An 8,988-nucleotide genomic window follows, 5' to 3' on the forward strand; every position below is an offset into this window, starting at 1 on the left:
CCGGCCCGAGACGCGACGGCGGCGGTGGCGGCAACCAAACAGGAACTCAATCAAATCTGACGGACAGGTTTGCGGGATTGAATTTGCATGGAGAGGAGGAAGAGGATCTGGATCTATCTGGCGAGATTGACGATCTGATAAAAGAGACACGATGGATTGCTATCTTCAGGGTTCACACCTCCAAACCCTTTAGCCATGTTTTGTTGTTCAAAACTTTGAGGAACGCCTGGATTCCAGCCCAGGGGGTGATCTTCAAAACTATAAACCCTAACTGGTTCCTTGCACAATTCTCTTGTCTGGGAGATTGGGACCAGGTGATGAAGGGAGGGACGTGGCTGTTTAGAAACGCAGCAGTTGTTATAGAGGAATATGATGGAATCACCAATGTTGAGGATTACAAACTGGATCGTATACCAGTGTGGGCAAGAATTGTGGGCATACCTGATGGCTTGATGAAAAAGAAGGAAACTGCAGAAAAGATTGCAAAGAAGGTAGGCCAACCGATCTCAGTCATAGTCAATGAAGGTCGTCTAAACCCGACCAAATAGCTGAGGGCTAGGGTGTCTGTGATGCTTGATACACCCTTGGTTAGGTTTGTGCCACTGACGCTCAGGGAAAGCAAGAGATATCCAGTTGAGTATAAGAAACTTCCTGGTTTTTGTTACTTCTGTGGATTGATAGGGCATGTTGTAATGGAGTGTGGTGATGGAATACACAGCCCTGAGAACTATGAATGGGGTGAATGGCTCTTCGTTAATTTTGATGGCCCAGCTGGGAGAGGGAATAACAGAACTGGTCGAGAGGGGCCAGCTAGAAGAGGGGGGGGTTTGGAAGAGGTCGAGGAAATGCGGGAGACCCAAACCAAGAGGAAGAGTTGGAGATGGACCTTGATGGAACTGATGGTGCTAGTGCAACTGCTATAGTCCCTTCCGTGCGCAAGCGACTGATAGGACAGGATGGCACTATCAATGGCCCGATAGTGCACACAGGTGGCCCGAGTGGCTCAGGCACAGCCCTGCCGCCAGGATATGTGTCAGAACAAATTCATCTTTTGGAGAACACTAGCAACCTAGAGCATGTGGATAAAAGTAAGATGAATACCCCGCAGAAAATTCATGATCCAAAGAGACTGAGATCAACAGAAAACAGTACGTCCAGCAACATATCGGCGACTCCCTTCGAGGGTGATCGCCGGGCGCAATGAAACTCATATGCTGGAACTGCCGTGGCATGGCCAGTGCTGCGGCAGAAAGAGCTCCTATGGACGTCCAGAAGCAGTGGGGGCCGGATGTCGTCTTCCTGTCTGAGACGCATCTGAATAAAGCTAAGGCAGGGAAACTACGAAGAAAATTAAAAATGGATTGTATGGAAGTGCATGAAAGTAATGGAGCAAGTAGGGGGCTACTTCTTTTTTGGAGGAGACCTGTGGCAATACAGTTGAGAGATAAAGATAAAAAGTTCATAGATGTTACGGTGGGAGATGGTATGGATGAGGTATGGAGGTTTACGGGCTTCTACGGGGAGCGGAAGTGGGAATATAAGCACTTGTCGTGGTCGTGCTTGCGTCATGTACACCATCGAGTTAATCTACCATGGATGATAGCGGGTGATTTTAATGAAATTTTGTATTCCCATGAAAAAGAGGGTGGAGCGCCGAGGCCAATGCACATGATGCAGAACTTTCGAGATGCTCTAGTTGATTGTGAGTTGGAGGATATGGGTTGCAGCGGTGATCTTTACACTTGGAGGAGGAGGAGACTCAGGGAACGGCTTGACAGATCGGTATGCAATGGTCAGTTTCATGGACTATTCCCAAATACAAAGGTCACAAACACTGCGCATATAAAGTCGGACCACAGACCCCTTTCATTGACACCGAGGGAGATGCGCATGTAGGTTCTCAAACCCATCGGAAGTGTTTTGAGTCGAGGTGGCTGCAAGAGGATAACATTGTGCAAGTGGTGTCCGATGCGTGGGAACGTTCAGACCCATCGGCGCCAATTGCAGAACGAACAGCGAGTGTCCATTCCACTTTGCATGAGTGGGATCGCTCGATCTTGAAGGCACCCCAACGGCGACTGAAGGAACTGAAGGAGGAGTTGGAAAAATTGCGGTCGGGCCCCCTCACTGATGAGGCGGGAGACAGGCACTGAATTCTGTTAATGGAGATAGAGGAAAATTTGGAAAAGGAAGAGATCTACTGGGTTCAGCACAACCGAGCAAACTGGCTCAAATTTGGTGACCGTAACACCAATTTCTTTCATAACTTTGCATCGGCTAGAAAGAAGAGAAATTATATAAAACGCCTGATGGATGACTCGGGTGTTTGGAGAGAGAGTAATGAGGCTATGAGTAGTTTGACTAGTGATTATTGTCAGCACCTCTTTTCTGCTGAAGTAAATGTACCGGATATGAATGTTATCAATAAAGTTAAGAGGAGGGTTACGGATTATATGAATGAGTCACTTATTGCACCTTATACAGAGGAGGAGGTAAAGAAAGCTCCTTTTAGTATTGGTGATTTAAAAGCGCCAGGGCCGGATGGGTTACACGCTATTTTTTACAAAAAATTCTGGCACTTGCTTGGAGGAGATCTCACGAAGGAGGTCCAGGAGGCTGTTAATACAGGCATTATGCCCGATGGGTGGAATTCTACCACTATTGTCTTAATTCCGAAAGTGGATAACCCAGAAAAAGTTACCCAATTTATACCCATAAGTTTGTGCAATGTGGTCTATAAGGTGATTTCAAATATGCTTGCGGCGCGCTTAAAGTTTCTCCTCCCAGATATTATCAGCGAGACTCAAAGTGCGTTTGTGCCGGGCCGCATCATCAATGACAATGTCATAGTGGCATATGAATGTCTACATACGATGAAGAAATGGAAGAAGGGAAAGGTTGGCACTTGTGCAATAAAGCTTGATATGCACAAGGCATATGATAGAGTGGAATGTACTTTCCTGGAGGCCATGCTCACCAAGTTGGGGTTTCATGCCCAATGATTCCGATGGTTATGTCATGTGTGAGAACGGTCGAGTATAAGGTTCGGTTTAATTCCAATGAAACACTCCCTTTTTTGCCAACGAGAGGCTTGAGACAGGGGGGCCCTCTCTCCCCCTATCTTTTTCTTGTGTGTGCTGAAGGACTGTCAGCATTAATTGCTCATGAGGAAGAGGCGGGGAACCTTATTGGAGTGCAGGTATGCAGAGATTCACCAACTATATCACATCTGCTTTTTGTGGATGACTCCCTAATTCTCATGAGAGCGGATAACCAGAATGCTAACACACTGAGATCGATCTTGGATGAGTATTGTGCAGCGTCCGGTCAACTGGTTAGTGAATCAAAGTGTTCTATTTTTTTCAATCCGAATACAAATGTGGAAGTAAAGGCTGATGTATGCCAAATATTGAACATCATGACTGAGACCATCTCAGACAGATACTTGGGCCTACCATCCATGATTGGTGTGGACCGAGTGGACTGCTTTAAACACTTAATTGAAAGGATTCAAGCATTGGTAAATGGTTGGAAGGAGAGAAGTCTATCTTTTGGGGGAAAAGAGGCTTTGCTGAAAGCGATGGCCCAAGCCATCCCAACCTATGCGATGGGTGTATTTAAATTCCCAAAGAAAATATGCAAGGGAATCACTGATGCAATGTCGCAATTCTGGTGGGGTGATCAGGAGGATTAGCGCAAGATGCATTGGTTTGCATGGTGGAGGATGTGTATCCCAAAGGAGAGAGGAGGGATGGGATTTCGGGACATTCAGAGCTTCAACTTGGCGATGCTAGAGAAACAGTGTTGGAGATTAATTGACAACTATGATTCTCTATGTGCTCGAGTCTTACGAGCCAAGTATTACCCCACGGGAGATATACTAAACAACCAATTAAAGAAGGGTTCGTCCTATGTGTGGCAGAGCATCTGGTCAGGAATTCAAACTTTCAAACATGGCTGTATTTGGAGAGTGGGTAACGGAAACAAGATTGATATATGGGATGACTGCTGGATTCCAAATAGTGTATCAAAGAAAATCCTTACAGCTCGTGGAAACTGGGTTCTCACAAAGGTGAATGAGCTCATATACCCAATTACGGGAGAATGGGATGAGCAACTGATCCGGTACAACTTCTGGAACATTGACGCGGAACGGATTCTGCAAATCCCATTATTTCATGTGGAAACTGAAGACTATGTGGCATGGCATCTAACAAGAAGTGGAGTTTTTTCAGTACGCTCCGCTAACTATAAACAGTGGGAGATGAGCTATGCATCACATGATAACAGCTTGGTCCGATCATCTATGGCACCGCATCAAGTTTGGAAAACCTTGTGGAATTTGAAAGTGCCAGCGAAAATAAAAATTCACATCTGGAGATGTCTACATAATACAATACCATGTCGTAGTGTGCTAATGAACCATCATGTGGGGAATTTATCTTGCTGTCCGTTTTGTTCAGAAGGAGCAGAAGATCTCGTGCATATGTTGTTTAAATGTACCAGAGCGCAAGAAGTGTGGAGATCTCTGGGGGTCACAGACGATATAAATTTCACTTGTCAAATGGATCGAGCGGGTTCAGCAATTATAGAGTTTTTCCTTTGTGATATCTATTTTCGAAGACAATACAATGGCGTGCTTGAGCTACCGGAGTTGTTCACCACAGCATGTTGGTATATTTGGTGGCAACGGAGACAGTTTGTGCGAGGTGAGGATGTTGCCTCTCCAGGGCGAACGGCCGTAGCAGTGGCAGCCCTTTCTCTGAACTATGCTCGTGGAGCACAAACAAAAATGACACCAAAAGTGAACATTTGGCCGGGGTTTTCCGCTGGTCAGATGGTCATTAACGTCGATGCGTCGTTCAGTGAAGGAGATTATGCAGGATCTTGTGGAGTGGTCATCCGTGACTATCGTGGAAATTTCATGTCTGCAGCGACAGCAACACTAGAACATGTAGTTGATGTTGAGACAGCTGAAGCCGCAGCTATACTAGAAGGAATGAAGCTAGCAAAGGAAACAGGGTGCCATAATGTGATAGTAAGATCAGATAATATCACGGTGGTGGAGGCACTCAAACTAAATGGAGGCTACTCTATGGTGGCAGCACCGGTTTTGGATGAATGTCGCAGTTATCTCGAAGATTTTGGGAAGTTTACTATTGAGCAATGTATTAGAGAGTCAAATATTGTAGCTCATGAGTTAGCATGTTGGGTCGTGCTAATAATCCTTCTCGATGGGTTCATGACCCGCCTGATTTCATTGTAAATCGTTAGCAGACGATGTTGCTATCCTTTAATTAATAAAGTAAACTTTTCAGATCATAGTTGAGATAATTATGGTATGTATGGTAATGAAACAATCCAGTGGCTCAGGCCCGTTCGGAAACATTGGAATAGTGCAAAACGTGGGAATGGGAATGGAAAACATGTGTAAAACATAGGTTTGGAAAAGGGAAACGTTTAGGAACGGCACGCCGGCCGAAACATTGCGTCGGTCGCTCGCTTGCACCGCGTCAGTCACATGCGTGACTGGGCCCATCCCCACCGCCCAGCCTCCTTTTTCTCCCGATCCCCTTTTCATCTCATCCTTTCAGGCATCTTCTACTCCATCCGCTTAGCTCTCTTTCTCCTCTGCTCCATCCCCACCTACCTCTTGCGCTCAATAGCCATGGATGAGCTCCACCTTTTCCATCGCCTCTCAAGCGCGACCCCCATCCCCTCCCCCACAGCACCATCCTGCTTCCAATCAGGGGCGTAGCGCCACTGCTGCAGCCTAGAGGCCTTTGGCAACGCGAACGTCAACGTCCTGCGGCATGCCGGAACCGGTGAAGCCACCGTGCTACAACCGACGAGGTGCCGTGCTTCCATGGCGTCACCACGCCAACCGGTGTGCTGCAGCCGTGTTCAGCACGAGCTGGAACAGGACGACGTGGATGTTGCGACCGCAATCACCACGGCCGCATGCTGGGAACCGGCATGGCAAGGAGCTGGAACCGGCACCGGCTTTGTGTTTTTGCTGGAACCGGCATGTTATTTTGCTGGAAGTAGCTTGATTTTTTGCTACAATCGACTCTGGAGCTTTTCCTTGCTAAATTTGCTTTTGCTGGAACCGGCGCATATTTTGCTGGAAGCTAGTGTTTTTTTGCTACAACCATTGAAGCTTTTTTTGCTGGAACCGGGGCAGCAAAAAGCTACATCCAGCACTGCCGGCGATGGAGACGACGTCCTGCGGTGCTGCATCCAGGGCTCGCCGGCCACCACGGTAATCATCGGTTTTTGCTACAACCGGTGTCAAAATTTGCTACAACCGATGTCAAAATTTGCTACAACCGGTGTATTTGCATTTTTGCTACCTTGCACAAGCCAGCGTATGGATTTTTTGCTACAACCCTCGCTCGATTTTGCTGGAACGGCGCTCGTTTTTTGCTGGAACAGGTGATCGAGATGTTACGACGGTGAGATCTGACCGACGAGCTGCGGCATCAAGCGTGAGCGGCGACGAGCACGATGGCGAGCTATGGCCCTCGCCATTGAAGCTGCAATCGTCGCCACCAGAGCTACAACCACGGGTGCCGATGTTACATGCGTGGAGCTGGCCACCGGCGGCGACGGCGACGGCGATCATCGGCGACGGTGACGACCAACGGCGAGGGGCGGACCGGCGATGACCATCGGCGGGGGGCCGCGACCGGTGGTGATTTTGAAGTTGGTCGCCCTCGCTCATCCATGGCAGCGGTACCCGCTGCTCCTTTTTTCCGTTGTGCTCGCGAGATTCATTTTTTTTTTAAGAAAGGAACTGCACGAGAGCCCAATCTGACGGCAACACGTGCTTGCATCGAACAGTTGGGGCTCGACCGGCCGAAATGGTTAGGCCGGTGCGCCGGCGCCTATAAGCGCCCTTTGGAAAATGTAGGGAAACTTTGGGCTGCTACTGTTCGGAACACAGGTAATTAACATACAAATTAAAATGCAGTTATTAACTGGTTGAATAAAATTGATGGCATCTAGCCCAGCACGCCCATTTACGAACATTGCCCGGATGGACACAACTCACATGCACCACCTGTTTTATTTTCACATGTCCTTTCCGTGGTCCATCTAGACCCAGTCCATCCATATACGCAGATTCTGTCTGATAGGAAGACAGCGAGTCCAGAGCTGCAGCGTTGCCTCGGGCATACGCGAAGAGATGAAGTTCTGGTGGATGTTTGAGTTCCTGTGAAATCAAAGGAAGTGGTGGCCTTTCCTTTGGTTTACTGTTCAGGCTTTCCTATGTACCGAACGCTACTACAGAGGAAAAAACTACAGGAACTCAAATCCTCCACTTTTCTCACGAATTTCCTTTGAACCAAACAGGGCCTCAGTGTGTAGCTACTCATATGTTCAATCCATCTAGTACCTCAACTACTAACCACGATTCAAACCACACCTCATCCACACATGAAAACCTAGTGTACGAGAGTATGAAAGCAAAGTGACCTATCTTTAGTCATGATGTCTCCTATTCTCAACAATTTCGACACCTTCAGATCCTTCTTTGATGTACCAATCTTGATCGATCTGTTTTTGCGAATTTCTAGCACGGTAGAGATACCAAATCAGGCGCGAGCAGCAAGCTAGCATTTTCTATCTTATGATATCAGAACCCAAACAACGTGCTCACATATATATACTACTCTAGCATATATGGTTGTTGAGGGCACTTATCACACACTAATTTCTTCAGATAGTGCGGATCAGAATTGATTACTCCCTCCGTTTCTTTTTACTCCGCGTATAAAATTTGGTCAAAGTCAAACTACATAAAATTTGATCAAATTTATATAAAAAATATGAACATCCAATACTAAAACTATATAGTATGAAAATATATTTCATGGTGCATCTGACAATATTGATTTCATAATGTGAATGTTGATAATTTTTAATATTTCATGGTGCATGGAGTATAACGTTAGTCAAATTTTACAAAGCTCGATTTTAACCAAACATTATATGCAGACTAAAAAGAAACGGCGGGAGTACATGCGTGAGGCCGGTGTGGAATTACTTCATGTGTGTACGAAGTTGAGATTATTTGTGTGTGTGATGAAGATCGAATGTCGGTACTCAATCAGCCTGGTCAATTACTACAAGTATACGAGATGGGAGATGATGGCCTTCATCACGTACGTGAGCATGTGATACAGTCGTCGTGAGACTACAACAAAGACCAACGCTTTTCGTGAGGTTATGCCTGAGGTATGTGCTGAATTTGGGAGCTCAGCTTAATATTGTTGCTACTTGCTACTGATAAGAATGCACCTCCTCCACCACACCTTCCAGTCCCCGCCCCCACAAGCCATTGGAACATGTTGTAGAAGATGAGGCTTGGGCCGCGCAACACAATTGCATTGATCGGTGGTGCACCCGGCACGTATATATGATGTACAAGATGGGGCTACAACCTCAACTATACAACAGAACTAGGAGGTGGGCCCAACACACAATATACACGCACATAATATATTCAACACCCTTCCGTAGTCGAAGCGTCGCCACAGACGCAGAGACTGGACCGGAACTCCTCGAAGGTGGAAGTAGGCAGTCCCTAGTCATCACATTGGCGAACTGTTGTGCGGTCGGAATATGGAGAAACCCGAATGTGTCCAAGGGCCACATGTTCACGCACAAAGTGAATGTCCAGCTCAATGTGCTTGGTCCGGCGATGATGAACGGGGTTGGCGGAAAGGTACACCGCAGAGACGTTGTCACAGTAGACAACCGTAGCCTGGGAGACATCATGATGCAACTCTTGAAGTAGCCGGCGGCTGGAGGAGTGGTCGCGGCGGCGGCCCGAGGAGCGGCGGCCAGAGAGGCGGCGACCAAGGAGGCGACGGCGGCTAGGGAGGCGGTGGCGGCTGGAAGAGTGGTCACGGCGGCGGCTAGAGAGCGGCGGCGGCGCGGCGGGGATGGGCGACGGCGGCGGCACGGGCAGTGGCGGCGGCG

General features: G+C 47.6%; 1 long non-coding RNA gene across 3 annotated transcripts in view; it reads left to right on the forward strand.

Annotated features, from left to right (window-relative positions):
- The first annotated feature begins 5,603 nt into the window (after positions 1–5,603).
- The window catches only part of LOC119341191, a 5,023-nt gene continuing 1,638 nt past the window's right edge, over positions 5,604–8,988 (forward strand). For 2 of the 3 annotated variants that reach the window (XR_005164956.1, XR_005164957.1), the window contains exons 1-2: positions 5,604–6,946; positions 8,002–8,241. This is a non-coding gene — a long non-coding RNA (uncharacterized LOC119341191). Of the gene's footprint in view, positions 6,947–8,001; positions 8,242–8,325; positions 8,853–8,988 lie in introns of those variants that run through there. The other variant, XR_005164958.1, reaches the window with a different exon arrangement.

The sequence above is a fragment of the Triticum dicoccoides genome, chromosome 7B (genome assembly GCF_002162155.2).
Source record: "Triticum dicoccoides isolate Atlit2015 ecotype Zavitan chromosome 7B, WEW_v2.0, whole genome shotgun sequence".
In the NCBI taxonomy this organism is placed as follows: domain Eukaryota; kingdom Viridiplantae; phylum Streptophyta; class Magnoliopsida; order Poales; family Poaceae; genus Triticum; species Triticum dicoccoides.